Source organism: Electrona antarctica, assembly GCF_951216825.1.
Source record: "Electrona antarctica genome assembly, chromosome: 11".
Taxonomy (NCBI): domain Eukaryota; kingdom Metazoa; phylum Chordata; class Actinopteri; order Myctophiformes; family Myctophidae; genus Electrona; species Electrona antarctica.
The window spans coordinates 10,993,219-11,010,821 of record NC_136792.1 but is presented as its reverse complement, the minus strand read 5'-3'; the positions used below and the strand labels follow the sequence as shown (position 1 = coordinate 11,010,821).

Sequence of the window (17,603 nt, the reverse complement as noted above, 5' to 3'; positions counted from 1 at the left end):
AATCACAGAAAAGCCTCCAACAGAAACAACTACCACAGGAAAACCTCCAACAGAAACAACTACCACAATCACAGAAAAGCCTCCAACAGAAACAACTACCACAGGAAAACCTCCAACAGAAACAACTACCACAGGAAAACCTCCAACAGAAACAACTACCACAGGAAAACCTCCAACAGAAACAACTACCACAGGAAAACCTCCAACAGAAACAACTACCACAATCACAGAAAAGCCTCCAACAGAAACAACTACCACAGGAAAACCTCCAACAGAAACAACTACCACAATCACAGAAAAGCCTCCAACAGAAACAACTACCACAGGAAAACCTCCAACAGAAACAACTACCACAATCACAGAAAAGCCTCCAACAGAAACAACTACCACAGGAAAACCTCCAACAGAAACAACTACCACAATCACAGAAAAGCCTCCAACAGAAACAACTACCACAGGAAAACCTACAACTACCACAACCACAGTAAAACCCCCAACAGAAAAACCTCCAACAGGAAAACCTACAACTACCACAATCACAGAAAAACCTACAACTACCACAACCACAGTAAAACCCCCAACAGAAAAACCTCCAACAGGAAAACCTTCAACTACCACAATCACAGAAAAACCTACAACTACCACAATCACAGAAAAGCCTCCAACAGAAAAACCTACAACAGGAAAACCTACAGCTACGACAATCACAGAAAAAACTCCAACTACCACAACCACAGAAATACCCGTAATCACAGAAAAACCAAGGACCACAGTTAAACCGACCACAGAAAGTGTGACAACATGTAAATGCAAATACAACAACCAGGAATTTGTTCAGGGTACGTACAAATGTTCCTGTAGCGATTGGCACCCATGGCTTTATTTCACATATCTTTTAAATCAGCATAGTGTAAGAATTAATGTTTTTTCCTTCTCCCATAATAGGAGCTATCATCTATAATGCAACTGATGGCGAAGGCTGGTGTTACTTTGCCGTCTGTGTTCCCAATGCGTGTAACATTACAAAACACAGTAGACCATGCCAATCTACAACCACAACCACAACAAAGATCACCACTCCTGTAGTAACCACTCCACATGTGGATTGTTATTACCTAGAGCCACCATTAAAGGTATTCAAGCACGTTCATGCAAATGTGGAACAAAAACTATACTAGAGTTGAATGAACACCATTCATTTAGTACTGATTTTGTGGGTGTTGAATGTTTTTCTTTACTCTCCTTGATTAGAATGGACAAACCAGGGAATCAGGCTGTAAAATAGAAGAATGTTCATCTGGAAAAGTAATTACAGCATTTAAGACATGTATAGATAAACCAAAACCCACATGTTCAAATGGACTTCCACCAGTCAAGGTCTATGATGATGGCTGTTGTTTTCACCATGAATGTCAATGTAAGTTCATATCAATACTAGATGTTATTCTAAATCTACCAAGAAACGATATGTTCTGCTTCAATGTGACCTTTAATGCTTTATGTTATTATCCATCCAGGTGTCTGCGATGGCTGGGGAGATCGTCATCATATTACATTTGATGGACAATCTTACAACTTCCAAGAAAATTGCACATATGTTTTATTTAAAGAAATTGTTACAAAATACAATCTGACTGTTCTTATTCACAATGAGAATTGTTATGAAAATGTTACATGTGACCGCTCCTTGATCGTACGCTACAAACTGCATGAAATTATTCTCACACAAAAGAGTGGAGAGGCGACTGAGAACAAGGTAAATAATATCACGGTGAACTGCTCTAAATACTTGTGGAATTACTCTAAATAGACAATGAACTACTACATTTCAATCTAATTAACATTTATTTCCCCACTGTCCCCAGGTAATTGTCAATGGCAAGCGTGTAATCCCAACCTTCTCTAATGATGACCTCATCATAACAAGTAATGGAATTGAGATGCTGGTGAAAATCCCAGATATTGAAGGCGTTGTGAAGTTCAAAGGACTTTTGTATAGCATCAGACTGCCAAACTCCCGTTTCCACAACAACACAGAGGGACAGTGTGGTGAGATACCGCTTGAATTACATTTGCGTTGAGGAACAGTGAGGGGGTCATGTCATGTGATAAATGTTATATTACTGGTAAACACATAAACATCTGTTCTCTCTGTGTTTCCCTCTCTCCACATGAACTGTCCTGACAGGCACATGTGACAATGACAAAACCAATGAATGCAGATTACCCGATGGTCAGATCATTACTGACTGTACTGAAATGGCTTATAAATGGCATGTCAGAGATAACCTCACTGCCAATGCGACAAATACTTATTGTGAAAAGCCACCTCCTACAACCCCAACCCCCAGCACAACCCTACCGCCCCAATCGACCCCTGCAGGCACAGCGCAACAATCGACCCCAGGGCGCACAGGCCCAACACAACAATCGACCACAGGCCAAACGCAACAATCGACCACTGCAGGTCAAACACAATCGACCACTGCAGGCACCACACGCTTCGGCACCACTGAACCCCCAGTTGAATGCATGAAGACTGAAGTCTGTAAAGTCATCTTGGGCCCGTAAGAAGGAATCAATCATCATGCTAAATCGTATCTGTGTAATGTAAGTCACACACTAACACAAGTGTACTTTATTTGCACATGCAGGGTTTTTAAGGACTGCCACAAAGTCGTTTCACCAACACCATTCCATGACGCCTGTCAGGATGATGGTTACAAGGAATTGACCTGCAGTAGTTTGGAGGCGTACGCTGAAGAATGTGCAGAAAACAACATCTGTCTTGACTGGAGGAATCTTACATGTGGAATGTGTGGTATGAATGTTTTGTTTGTTTGTGTCTCATAAAGTCATAATACATGTTCAGAGTTGTTAATAATAATAATCAGACTAACTGTCTGTATCAGCTTGATTCTTAATCTGCTTCTTCTTGTTTCAGAATCTAAATGCCCCAAGGGCCAGATCTACAAGGCATGTGGTCCAACCTCTTCACAAGCAACATGTAATGGAAGGTATACCTGCTGTAGTCATTCTTTTTAAGATTCATTTTTTTAGCATTTTAAAGGCAAATATACAGGGATGATATGCAGTAACGCACCTTGGGTTTGGATTTGAACGGGGTTCAGTGTTATGAAGCACTATAGCTATATGAGCTCCTAACTCCTCACGTCACCAGGCTTTCCACCTCGGAGGAAAGCCTGGTCTGTTAAAAATGCCGTGTGAACCGGTCTGGAGCGGATTATCTCGCTACGTCATGTTCCTACGTCATCAGGCAGGAACAATCGTCTGTAACTTCCTTTCCCTCAAACCGGAAGAATAACAATAAAAGCTCTCGTAGCCTGCGGCTTTTATTGAGAAAAATCGGTTTGAGGGAAAAGGAAGTTCCGGATGATTGTTCCTGCCTGATGACTACAAAATAATACTACAACATGACGTAGCGATATCATCCGCTCCCGACCGGATCATAAACCTGAAAAGGAATGCTGCCCAGGCTAATGAGCTCCTGCAGACTGGGGCACGACTTCATTGTCAGTTATCTTAACCCTTATATAGTCCTGATGTCACTCCCACTACCCCTGGGTCACAGTGTTATTTTTGGTATTGGAATTCCCATAGGGAAAATAAACAAACCACCCTGCCGATTTTATCAGGTAGCCGTAGCCCAATATGACTGCGTAATTTATTTATTGAGTTATACCAGTAAGACGCCTGAGGGCGAGAAGCGACCTCGCCTTAAAGGGTGAGGTCGCATGCACATATCCACCTGGGTGACAGCAAACTGCTGGGCGAACGCTGGCGCTTTGGCATGGGGGGTCAGATCAACATATCCGCCTGGGTGACAGCAAACTGCTGGGCGAACGCTGGCGCTTTGGCATGGGGGGTCAGATCAACATATGGAATGAATTCTGTACTGGCCATATATGGAGCGTGTCTTGAGTCTACAGCAGGGGTGGGCAACTTTGATGATGGAGAGGGCCACTATATTTCCACACTCACTCCAGAGGGCCGCATTGCATATTACTGCCGTAGCAAAAATAGCCGATCTACAAGCTCAAAAGCTTGTAGATCAGCTATTTTTGCTATATTTGAATTGAAATACTGAATAATATTTAGCTTTTTTTTAATTAGAAACCTGAAAAGAAACCTTTTTTATTGATTTTCAAATGGATTTAGTTTTAGTTATGATAACTTTATGAACTAAATACAAATTGTACACAAAAAGACAATACTACTAATACTAGTCGTTAAGTATAATTAAAGCAGGTCATGTTTGCATGTTTGGAATTGCAACAGCTGAAATCAATACTATATCAGTATTCTGATATTAACCTGCGGGCCGCATTAAGTGAAGGTGGGGGCCGCATGTGGCCCACGGGCCGCCAGTTGCCCACCCCTGGTCTACAGGGTTTGATGAGGTCAGATCAACATATGGAATGTGAGCACATGACATAGAGATACTGTGTAATGATTTGCGGGATTTTTCCAAATCTGGAGGAGTAGTAGCAAAACATGTGTTATACAAATGTCGGCCTCCTGGTGGCGCTATAACAGGCCGTTCAGGAAAATTAGGTTCATCGTTGGCATCTAGGGAGTGTGTGTGCAAAGTTTGGCATGGATCGGGTCAACGGTGCCGGAGATTAGCTGGTAACGGACGGACGGAGTGCAAAACATACTCTCTCCCCATACCTTCGGCCTGGTGGAGACAATAATGCAGAGACCCAAGGGGGATAGCACCCTATAGTGGCAGATGTCAGACTTGGTGATATTACATTAGTAGTTTTTATTCTCTGCTGTACACAACAACACAACAAGTGATCTCCTGATGTTTGTATCATCTTTCTGTCACGTATTTCTTCTTCTTCTTAGATACAATGAAAAGAATGTGGCGAACAAGACACAAATTTCTGCGTCTCATGAAGGATGTTTCTGCCCTGAAGGAACTGTCTTGTTCAGTTCAAAGTCGAATGCCTGTGTTTTCAGCTGTAAGTCCAAATATTTACAAGATAGAATATGTTCTTGAAATTATTATTATTATTAATATTGAATGTACGCCTAAGGGCGAGAAGAGCCTTACTGGTTATTATTATTATTATTATCCTTATTATTACCCTTATTATTATTATTATTATTATTATTATTATTAGTGTTGTTTTCTCAATGAGATGAATCTAACCTTTGTATTCTATCAGGTTGTACCGGTCCGGACGGCAATCCTAAAGAGGTAGCTGTTATGTTATTTTTACCTCTGTTTAAATATTGCTGCCATTGTTTAATAGTTTAGTAGTAATAGTAGTAGACAGACAGACAGACAGACAGACAGACAGACAGACAGACAGACAGACAGACAGACAGACAGACAGACAGACAGACTGACTGTGGTGTATGTTGACGGCCTAGGTTTTGTTAGATCTTCTGTTGGTACTAATATTGTTTCTGATCAAGGTGGGTGACACATGGATGAGTGATTGTAAGCAGTGTACTTGTGATGAAACCTCAATGAGTGTTGAGTGTGAGCCAGTGGCTTGTGCAACCCAACCATCTCCTCCTAGATGTGACAAAGAAGGAGAGGTGCTGGTCAACGAAACCAAAGACTGCTGTCCAGTATCTAAATGTGGTGAGTTGTTTGTACGCCAACATAAAAGAATAGAATTAAATTAGACAATCCTTTCCTGAGTCGTGGTGTAACCCACAGAGTATACAATACTAAAGTCACAGTATTTCCAAATATAAATCTTCATTTGCTCAAAATAACAAATTTGAATTCTATAAAAGCCACATGATGAAAATATTCCTGATGTGCTACAATGTTCTACTTTGATGGTAATCATATATACATGATCTTCCTTCACCCACAGAGTGTGATAAAACAAAGTGTTCAAATCGCACACGAAAGTGTGCAACAGGGTTTGAAATGACCGTAGACGACGTACCCGACAAATGTTGTGACCCATTTACATGTAGTAAGTTATTTTATTTATTCTGTATTCTGATTCTGTATTGTTATTTTCATTGATATGGACTTTGATGATGATTATGTCAGGAATGTGAGTGTTTGAATTAATTTTAAATATACAACATTATGCTTCTTCTCCAGAACCCAAAATAAAGGTTTGTGTCTACAATGACACTGAATACAAGGTAAGCCGTGATGTCGATTTGTGAACATTCCTAATCAAACATTTGCAATACAAACAAGCTACAGACAATGCTCATTGGAATAACTGTATTTTGATACATGTAAATATCTGTCAGACAAAATGTAATGAGCTTTCCATTCTGTCACAGCTAGGTGCATCCATCCCATCCCAAGACATTTGCAAGAAATGCAATTGTAGTGAAAAAACGGATAACATCACATCTCTGAATGTTATCGAGTTTGAACCTATAAATTGTGTCACCAACTGTTCCCAGGTAAATGTGCATGACATTAATAACCTTCTGCTCAGTATTGGATTGGGATTTTCTATTCATTTTTCAAATCACTATTTTTTTAATCAAAAAAGCAATCTTTAATTGCTTTTGCTTTTATCAAGGCTATAAATCACACCTCTTTCACACATAACTATGCACTGAATCTCTGCATCTTAGCTATCATCTGTATGTGATCATGTGCAGAATTGGTCATGTCAGACTGCTTGTTCAACCATATTTATTCTTACAATAATGTATGGTGTTGTTTGGAACTGTATCAACTGTTAACAGCTTAACAACCATAAAATGACAGGATCATTATCATTTAATTTGATTTGAATATTGTTGATGATGTCAGCAGCAATACATGTACTGAATGCTGTCAGGAGATACAACAGATATATTAAGTAGTAAAAGGCATCATATTCATCTTCTTAATAATTTCATTGATTGTTGATCCCTAAAATATAACATGTGCTGTTTTTCAAACAGGGCTTCAAGTATGAAAATGTGACAGGACAATGTTGTGGAACGTGCAAAAAGACCAGCTGCATTGTTCTTCTACCAGACAACACATCTTATGTTATTGAGGTGAGTTCAATAGAACTTTGAAAACACTTAGTTTTACTCGTTTCCAACAGGTTGTTGTTAGAAATGTGTTTTATGTTCCATCAAACCATATCATGTCTTTTAAAATGTAATTAATTGCATCCTCTCACAGCCTTCACAAACCTGGTCTTCACCAAACGACAACTGTACAAAGTATGAATGCGTCAAAGACCAACTCAGTGAACTCACAGTCCTTGAACACAAAACGGAATGTGCTGAATATGATCCCAGCAACTGCCTTCCAGTGAGTAGCCTATATCTGGATACTAGCTTCATTTGTGAACGCTCAGGCTTTTCAGGAACATTGATCTTTCATCTGCAAGATTAAAGTGAAATGTGACGTTAGTCTTCATTGCTTGCAGTAGTAAGAAGCTGTAGTCAGTAACCATGGCGTTTTATCTGATTATTTCAATTTGTATACAATTTGTATTACAGGGGACAGAAAAATTGGACAAGAAAGGCTGTTGCAAAACATGTAAGAATTCATTAACATTTGTTATGCTGTTTTTTTAACTGGTGTTTCCATTCATTTATAGTAGGCTACAGTAACATCAGTTAAAATTTTGCTAAAATGTCTTATGTTTCTAATAACTGTGGCTTTGTAATGTGTATGCATAGACTTGTAAATGTAAGAGACTGTTATCAGTTATTGTATTCTTTCTCTTTGATAAATATTACCTTGTATGTGCAAACCAGGTACCAAGCGTCACAACTGTGTACATACGAACGAAACAACCATCGTGGAGGTTAAAAAGGAACGGCCTACAAGTCGACCCGGCGGTTACAGTGAAACTCAAACTGTCACTGTTCCTACAAGTCAGTTCATCGGTTCCAAAGAAACTACAACTGTCGCTGTACCTACAACTCGGGTAAACGGTCCCGAAGGAACTAAAACTGTCCCTGTACCGACAGCTCAGTCCGTAGGTCCCGAAGGAACTAAAACTGCCGCTGTAACTCCAGGTCAGCCCATCGGTACCGGAGGAACTAAAACTGTCTCTGTACCGACAGCTCAGTCCGTAGGTCCCGAAGGAACTAAAACTGCCGCTGTAACTCCAGGTCAGCCCATCGGTACCGGAGGAACTAAAACTGTCTCTGTACCAACTGCTCAGTCCGTAGGTCCCGAAGGAACTAAAACTGCCGCTGTAACTCCAGGTCAGCCCATCGGTACCGGAGGAACTAAAACTGTCTCTGTACCGACAGCTCAGTCCGTAGGTCCCGAAGGAACTAAAACTGCCGCTGTAACTCCAGGTCAGCCCATCGGTACCGGAGGAACTAAAACTGTCTCTGTACCGACTGCTCAGTCCGTAGGTCCCGAAGGAACTAAAACTGCCGCTGTAACTCCAGGTCAGCCCATCGGTACCGGAGGAACTAAAACTGTCCCTGTACCGACTGCTCAGTCCGTAGGTCCCGAAGGAACTAAAACTGCCGCTGTAACTACAGCTGAGCCCATCGGTACCGGAGGAACTAAAACTGTCCCTGTACCGACAGCTCAGTCCGTAGGTCCCGAAGGAACTAAAACTGCCGCTGTAACTCCAGGTCAGCCCATCGGTACCGGAGGAACTAAAACTGTCCCTGTACCGACAGCTCAGTCCGTAGGTCCCGAAGGAACTAAAACTGCCGCTGTAACTCCAGGTCAGCCCATCGGTACCGGAGGAACTAAAACTGTCCCTGTACCGACAGCTCAGTCCGTAGGTCCCGAAGGAACTAAAACTGCCGCTGTAACTCCAGGTCAGCCCATCGGTACCGGAGGAACTAAAACTGTCCCTGTACCGACAGCTCAGTCCGTAGGTCCCGAAGGAACTAAAACTGCCGCTGTAACTACATCTGAGCCCATCGGTCCCGAAGGAACTAAAACTGTCCCTGTACCTATTATACAGATAGCTCAGACCATAGGTCCCAAAGGAGCTAGAAATGCCGCTGTAACTACAACTGAGCCCGTTGGTCCCGAAGGAACTAAAACTGTCCCTGTACCTACAACTCAGTCTGTCGGATCCGAAAAAACTGGAGCTGTCACTGTCACAAGGCCACTCATTGGTTTCAACACACAAGCTGTCACTGAACCTACAGGTCGGTTCAGCGCTTCCACTGAAACTAAAACTGTACCACCTGAAACTCAAATTGTTGAATGCAGATCAACAGATCCAGTTGAAATGACATCCTGCGGTGGTAGCTGTCCAACATACTCAATGTAAGATTTCCATCTATTCTATAGGATTTGGGATTGGGGTTTCATGGGAGTTCAAAATACATACAAAATACATACATAATTTCAAATAATGTATGTATATATATGTATGTATATATATACATACATTATTTGAAATTCTTCTCAAGACAACATTGTCTGCATTTTCTCCTTTGCAAAATATGCCAACAAATGAAACCATGTCTACAATATTTGTTATTGATTCATAAAATCACCAAATTCCTCTTTCATTTAACATGCGATAGTAGTTTGGAGTCTTGACAGAGAAGGAAATCCCCAATTGAACTGCCCATCAACAATTCAGAATACTCCTCAGTCTGTCCTTCCTTCATAGAATACATTTGAATTGATGTAAACAGACTGCTGATAGATATCCCCTAGTAACTAAATCTGGTGCAAATCCTGATGATCCCTGCATGACAAAAATGAGCATATGCACAAACACATAACTTAACCTAACATTTACAGCACTTATCTTTCCATTATATACACTAGTCAGAGCAGGTTATACATTTGAGTGAGCAGTGGGACAATTTGTGTGCTTTTACTTGCTTTTACGTGTGTACGGATATGCTCCTAAAAGCATGTTTGTTGCAGAACAGTTATGTATTTATTATATTATTTATTTCATTAAGAAGGTACTTTCTACAATACATATTATATTAGTAATTGAAGTACAAGTGTTGATTAACGGCTTCATTTCCAGCAACTCTACCACTAACGTTACGAACCATTGCCACTAACACTGTTCTTCTACTCTCTCTAAAGGTATTCATCAAAGACAAATGGCTTAATGCACAAATGCACCTGTTGTCAGGAGATGGCCACCAGCACGAAGGAAGTAGAGTTGAAATGTGCTGATGGCACGACAGAGATGTACTCGTACACTGTCATTGAAAAGTGTGGTTGTCGTGACCTCAAGTGTGAGGATTTAATTTCTGGCTAGGATAAACTTGTTTGCTCTGAAATGTAGCCTGGACTTTTCACAAAGCCATGACAGACAACATGGGACAGTGATTTGTTATTCCAGTCAATATGTCTACCTGTCAATAATTTGAAACAACCAAAACCATCAACCAACAGTCGGAAACAATGTCATCATTATGTAGACAGGTCCCAATTCATTGTGAGGTGATTTAATCTTACCTCATTTTGGTTTGGAGAAAAGTGTTTGATTAGTCTGGGTTGCTTCACAAAGACTTGCATTATTTTTTCCACATACAATTATTATCTTCATTGATCTAAAAGAGATCATTTTACATTCTATCCTAATTTGTATTGTAACTAATCTTATAGCTTTAATTATTTGATTGATTTGAACAGTGATTTGTCAATCTGAAGCAATCAATTAAAATTCTCAAGCATCATCTGGTCGTTTTATTTGTGGTTCTTGGCTTATAATTGTGGGTCTAATTAAATATGGAAATAGGCCTAAAATGAATTAATGGTTATTTTTCCATGTTTTATTGAAACACATTAATAATTGAAATACATTTGAATTGATATGTATTCATTATTATCTTATAATGCATTACAACTCACTAAATGGTTTTTCCATTTGTGCTTTAAGTAAAGGGGAAAAGTATCATTATAATGCATCATCACAAAACACAACAACAAATAAATACAAAGATCCCTATTGCAGAACAAAACGTAGTAGCAAGGTAAACCTATAGTTATGACAAATCACAGGCAACATTACAGAATGACAACAGTTACAGAGTGGATGTTACAATATGTTACACCAGTAATACGCCTTAAAGGCCATAAAGCGACTGCTAGGGCTGAGAACTTTGGCACAAAATACAGAAATGCAACAGTCTAAGTAAGTGAAAACCATATGAATTCAAATAGGTTTAAATGCACTTTGTCACAAAATTCAGAAATGCAACAGTGTAAGTACAAGTTAAAAAAAAGCAACAGTATAAGAGCAGCAGGAGGATCCCACTAGCCGTGGCCACGTGGCACTAGCACTTTGACAGCTCATCCATCGTAGCTTGTTTACTACTGAAACGGACTTCCTGTGCAGCTTCCTCATCAAAATAAGAGCCACTTAATGATGTAAACAATAGTTTTATTTCTAAGTGTACTTACAGGACGTTAACATCTCATTTGAGTTCCTTTTGAGTGCCTGTCAAACCTGTCAAACTGTGATCAACTATTTTAGAAGAACAATATTGATGTAACTAAGAGATTGGACGAGTTAGCTATGTTTTATATCCAGAGATTTAGAAGGAATAAGCAAAAGTCGTGATGCGACATTTCCTGGTTTAAGAGCAGCAGGAGGATCCCACTAGCAGCAGCTGTCCGTTTTTCAATAGCACAACCACAATAGCTCCACTGTTGTAGCTGACACTTTCTGGAGTGGGCGGTGCCATTACTGCCCTATGTGTGCATCATTATTATGCATTTAATTTATTATAGATGATTGAATCCTAGAACCCGAACTAACTATTGGCTATTCTGAGTGGCCAAACAGCATTGACCACGCCTCCAGGTCTTAAGTTAAGTCATAAGACCTGGTACTTAAGACACGCATAATACTACCCAAAGTCTTCAATAATCTTGGAGTAATCCAAATCGCGAGCTAGTTTGTGCTCGATTGAGTTATTCACCGTCTTGAGACATGGTTGACCTCATGTAGTTCTTCAGGAGTTTCAATTTGGAAAAGCTTCTCTCGGCAGAGGCTACTGTCACTGGCACAGTCAGCAGTATGCGCAGAGCAAACACTAAGGTTCGGATACCTATCCAAGAGGCCTTCCTCGTAAATATCACACAACATGTCAAATGGAGATTTAGGCTTGCCTTTGGGATAGCTGCTGACAATTATGCCTATCTCAAGACACATGTCCGCATGATCGATGTCCCCCCTTTCCTCTGCAAAACGTTTACACCTCTCATACAGTGTGCTGTTTTCAATCGCTTTCTGCATTTCCCTTGGTGCTGAAGAGGAATCCATACAAATCAGTGAAAGTGTCCAGCTGTGAAAATCTCTCTCTTATGCAGGACAACCAGTGGGAGAAAGACATCACACTTGTACCCCTCCTCTGGGGGCGATCATCTGTCCCTCCATAGTCAATCATTGCCCTCTTCTTTCGCTGTCTCTGTTCTGGAAATTTAAACGTTAGTTCCACTGCGCCTGCAATCGCTCTCGCGTCTGTGTGCGCAGACATGAAGCTGTTCTCTCTATATCCTTCCAGAAACTGTATCACAGCACGGGATTCGTTTGCCAGTGTTTCCATGCTGACTGCGGGACTCTGTAGTATTTTGCTCACTTTATTAATATGAAACAAAATGTCGTACCACACAACTATACTCAGAATGAATGGCCCCGATATTATCTCTTTGGCCAGGCCTTTGGCCTTGGTTGCTGTAATGCCATCTCTTTTTTCTAGTGAATGGTCCGCCAGCGCTCCCAGTGCACCATGAACCTCCTCTAGCGGATAGCGTAACACCTTCACACTATATGCGGGATTCCCAGCGCGTGTCTGAGAGGGGTTTGACAGTCAGCCCGTCGACATTATCCTTCAGTATTGCCCAGCGAGCATTGGAAGTGCTAAAGAGGACGTACACTCTTTGAAGGATTAAAAAAAAAAGTGACAGACATGCACAGAGGATTTGGCAGCATCAGAAACAACCAAATTGAATGTGTGGTTGCCACACAGCATGTAGAGCGCTTTTATGTTGAGATCGAGGATTCGTTTTTGCTCACTGATGTTGAGACCCAGTTTGTCCAGATGGCCCAAGAAGGTATTACACAGTGCTTCACCTGTTGTGGCATCACATGGGATACATCCGGTGAAGTGCTCTGCAATCGAAACAGCGACAGGCCCTGCTGCTGTTTCAGGGACACAATTCACAATGTAATGCGCAAAATGACTGACATATGTTCAACATGGCTGATGTCAGTCCAGAATCACAGAATAATATGTTGCAGAATGAACCTTTTCAGTAACCATCGCCACCATTCACAATCTGATCGTTCTGAATGTCCTTACTTAGGTAGTGAGTGGTTATGTCACGTCTCTCGATTCATCTCAAGTGCTCATTCATTACTGGGTCATATTTAGCCATCAGCTGTTTGTTGTCCCACGGAAAGCCATGTTGCGTTCAGCTAAATGGCAGGTGACGCTGATAAGTCTGCGTAGCACTTCTCTCCAGTACTTTCTCTCTCTATAACATTAGATCCATGTGTTGCCAGTCCACAGTCTTCATAGTAGCCATGCCAATTTTGAGAGTGTGCCAAGCTTCCATACAACAGGTGTGTGCTTTTGATTGCTCGTGACTTTTTAAAATGTCCCTGACGAGTCTCCATCCATTATATCCTTCTTTTGACAGACTGGTGTCACTTTTCCCGAATAGCATGCAACAAAAACAGAAAATCCTATCTGCAGATTCCGAGTACACTAGCCATGTTCTCTTTATTTTTTTCTCCACTCTGGAGTCTAATGAAATAGGACTCTTTGGTAAATCGCTGAGGAGGGGTCTCATTGTTTTGTGGGAAACTATAGTCCATCATGTTGCATATTAAAGTAGCATATTTAACACCACTTAAAGTTACTAACCAAACCAGAGAAGAATGGAGTTCTCGAAAACAAAACTGTATCAGATGAAGAAAAGGCAGAGAGAGGTGAAATGACTGTCTCATTGTGTTGTATTTACTCAAAGAGTACAAAAACAGCAGATCTACCCGCGGCCATGGGCGGCCCGCGGGAGCACGGACTGACCTGACCGCAGGACGCGGCCAGTCAAGACGGACTCAGTACATTTTCGTTGGAAGTTTTACGGTAGAACATGAGTGTGTTGCTTCAGGGATTTTCCATACTTGGGTCATGCACAAAAGGTCACAATAGGTGCCATATCCTGAGGCTTTAGAGAATGCTACTATCTATCTTCTGTTCTCCTATCAGTTTAACACTTATGACTGAGCCTCAAAGGGACTTTGAGACAATGGGGTGCCTCATGTAAATGACTGTTCCTGCAGGGTGCTGAAACCTCTGAGGTGACTGCTCTGATATGTCTTCACCCACTAACCATCGATTAAGCACAGTGTCAGAAATGTAGTTGAATATTATTTAAATATTGCATATGATTATTACAAATATATTTGCAATATATTAGATTGTGTGAGACAACAATTCCCCCCTTATGATGCATACAAAATGCATCATCCGCCTTACCCCCCTTTGACCATTTCATGGCCTACTACTGAACACACATCAGGAAAAACAACAGAATAGCTACATTAAAGAGGTCCCCGAAATCGTTACAACTGGTTTCAGATTATATCAGTCATCCTCAAATTATTCTTTCTTACATTCATACATTTTTCATCAGTGTACACCTTGCATTACTTATTAACACATTAAACACGTCATAACTTTCTATGTCTGTAAGTTCAAATCACATTTAAAACGAATTACATAACCTTACATGATCAATGATTAAAAAAATAATAATAATAATATTTTGAACATTCAGACACTTTCAACCCCTTTGTTTCACTTTAAAACACCCATTTTTTATGGAATAATTATTGACCTTCAATCTCAATAACTAAACACACAGTTTAGTAATAACATTGAGATTAAAACAGTTTAGTAATAATATTGAGATTAAAACAGTTTAGTAATAATATTGAGATTAAAACATAGCCCATAACATTCATTTTTCAATTAAGTTTTTCAGACGTGTTTGATAATTAATTTATACTTCAACACTCTACACTTATAGGCTAGGTTAAATCCCGATGCGCTGCGATCTCCCTCGCTCAGTGCACTTCTTCCTTATACAGAGGCGGTAATAAAGAGCATTGCTACCACATGTCACAATCTGTCCCTAGTGGTCCTTGTTCCTAGTTTTGGTTAATGTTTTCTGTTCTTGTGTGTGTGGTGTATTTTCACACCCAATTAACCCTAAACCCACTAAAGTAGAGAAAACTGAACTCTAGTCTAAATAGCAAACTGTAGTCATCAGATCGAATCGGAGAAACGCAGGCAGAAAGGTGAACTGAAGATCCATCGGAGTAGTATTTATTGCAGGAGTACAAATACAGAGAGAATAGCTTCGCCTCAGACCCTGAGCATGGAGCCCAGGGCCCCATATGACTGACCGTAGCCAGCTAACACTGATGATTTTTACATTGACAATTGACATGATATACTTTCACATTGAATTCAGAGGTGGAGTCTGAAACTTCACAGAGATTGAAAAAACACATGGTAAACAAGTTGTCCCTCAAAAGGTTTCTTGAGACAAAAGAATGCTAAGTGTCTTCAACACCTCACCTCAAACGGATTAGAACAAAGCCTGCCCACAGGTACTTCAATGGGAACTCCTGAAGGTGTTTGCTTCTCATGAGACATGTTGGAGCCATGTCTCTCACCAACCATGATCAACTTAGCACAGTAACCAAGTATAGTGTAATTATTGACAGAATATTGCAAATATGGCTTATTGGCTATATTTTACGAGACCACATGTGCTTTTATTTTGTAGTATTGTTTCCTGTATGCCTTGTTACTGTTTTCCTTCCTTGTCTCACCACCTGTGATTATTAGTTTGCTCCACCTGTGTTCTGTTAGTCTCTTATCCAATCCCTGTCTTGATTTTAAGTTATGTTCACCTGTGCGGCTGTGCCCTGTTATCCCTGTGTGTATTTATACTCCCCTGTCTTTTCAGTTCCTTGTGAGATCTTTGTTGAAATGTCATAGTAAGTGTTATGTTCCAGTCTCTGTTTAATAAACTGTTTGCATTTGAGCTCTTCGGCCTCTCTGTCCTGCATTTGGGTCACCACATGATTTACACCATACACCAGGTCAGAGTAATTTCCATAATAACAAAACATTTCGCATATCAAGTGGCAAATAACTACCTAGAGATCTTCACTTTCAAACAAAGTTTTACTCGAAAAAAGAATAATTAGCTTTATTAATATCAAGATGAATTATACTGAAGCGTATGCAGGAGCGAGCAATTAAAATTACTCGAGCTATAATAATTTATTCATTTTCCAAATGTCACCATAGGCTCTATTTCTTTCAATCATTCCCCCATGACTGTCTCATTGTGTTGTTGAAAGTTTAGACTACAAAAACAGCAGAGCTACCCGCGGCCATGGGCGGCCCACGGGAGCACGGACTGACCTGACCGCAGGACAAGACTGACTCTTAAAGCAGTTTTACAGTAAAACATGAATACAGAGTGTGTTGCTTCAGTGATTTCCCATACGTGGGTGTAGTCATGCACACAAAGGTCACAATAGGTGTCCTTATCCTGACGCTTAAGGCTGAGCTCACACGGTCGCAACACTGATTTTTGTTGTCAAACCATGTGACCTCCATTGGAAATGCATTGGGGCGGCTCTAGACCAGACACCCACTAACCATCGAATACGAATACGCACCGTGGCAGAAATATAATTGAACATTATTGAAATATAGCATATGATTATTGCAAATAGAACACCTAATAGCTTCCTTAGTGACCACACCTAATGTTGACCACTTGGTTTAGGGGGGTTGAGAACCTGAGCCCTTCCCTTTGTTGTCTCTGTGTTGTAACTAGCCTACAGTATATAAGAAGTCATAACTGTCTGCATTTTTGTGTTGTACGGTCGGGAGCCGTGAGGCTGCCGGCTGGCTTGACTATGATGGCTGTTGCGTTTGTACTCTGAAAATAAATGGAACTCTGAACCAAGAAAGATCTCCGCCTGCTTCTGCCTCAGAACTTCTTCTCCGTAGTTTTAGTTTAGCCTGAGTATTTCCAAGTCTCATGTTTGTGCAGTATAGGGAGAAAACACACATCTCTCTATAGTTCTAATTACAACAATCACTTGCTCTGGGCCTCTTTTAACGAGCTCAGCTGTCCTGACCGAGTCAGTGATTGGGTTTGGCCATAATGCGGGGTCATCAGATAACCCATTCTGGGCGGGAACCCCTTTTGGTGTTTTAAGCATTATGTTATACTTTTTTTTAAAAAAGACGTCAATTTTGGATATGCATCCAGTTTTTTTACCGTTCTAATGCTCGCCGTTTGTTTTGTGCCCCACATAATTTGGAACGTGTTAGGCCTGACTCACACCTTCGCAACAGATTGATGTATAGCTGATGCATGATACTTGTTTACTGATGCAAGCTCGCAATGCATTTCCAATGGGAGTCACATGGTTTGACACAACATTTTTGTTGTATGAGGGGGTGGGCCCGAAACACAGCCGAAAGCCGTACAACACAAATGTTATGTCAAACCATGTGACTTCCATTGGAAATGCATTGGGGCAAGATGTAAACAAACCCTGTCATACATCTAGCATGCATCAATGTTGTATGCTAGATGCGAAGGTGTGAGTCAGGCCTTAGTGACCGCATTT

The 17,603-nt window shown here is 40.7% G+C and overlaps 1 long non-coding RNA gene across 1 annotated transcript; it reads left to right on the top strand.

The window, feature by feature from the left end:
* The first annotated feature begins 799 nt into the window (after positions 1 to 799).
* LOC306932676 lies at positions 800 to 1,375 on the top strand. Its single transcript, XR_013791143.1, has 3 exons — positions 800 to 839; positions 946 to 1,133; positions 1,252 to 1,375. It is a non-coding gene; the product is annotated as an uncharacterized lncRNA (long non-coding RNA).
* The last annotated feature ends 16,228 nt before the right edge of the window (positions 1,376 to 17,603 follow it).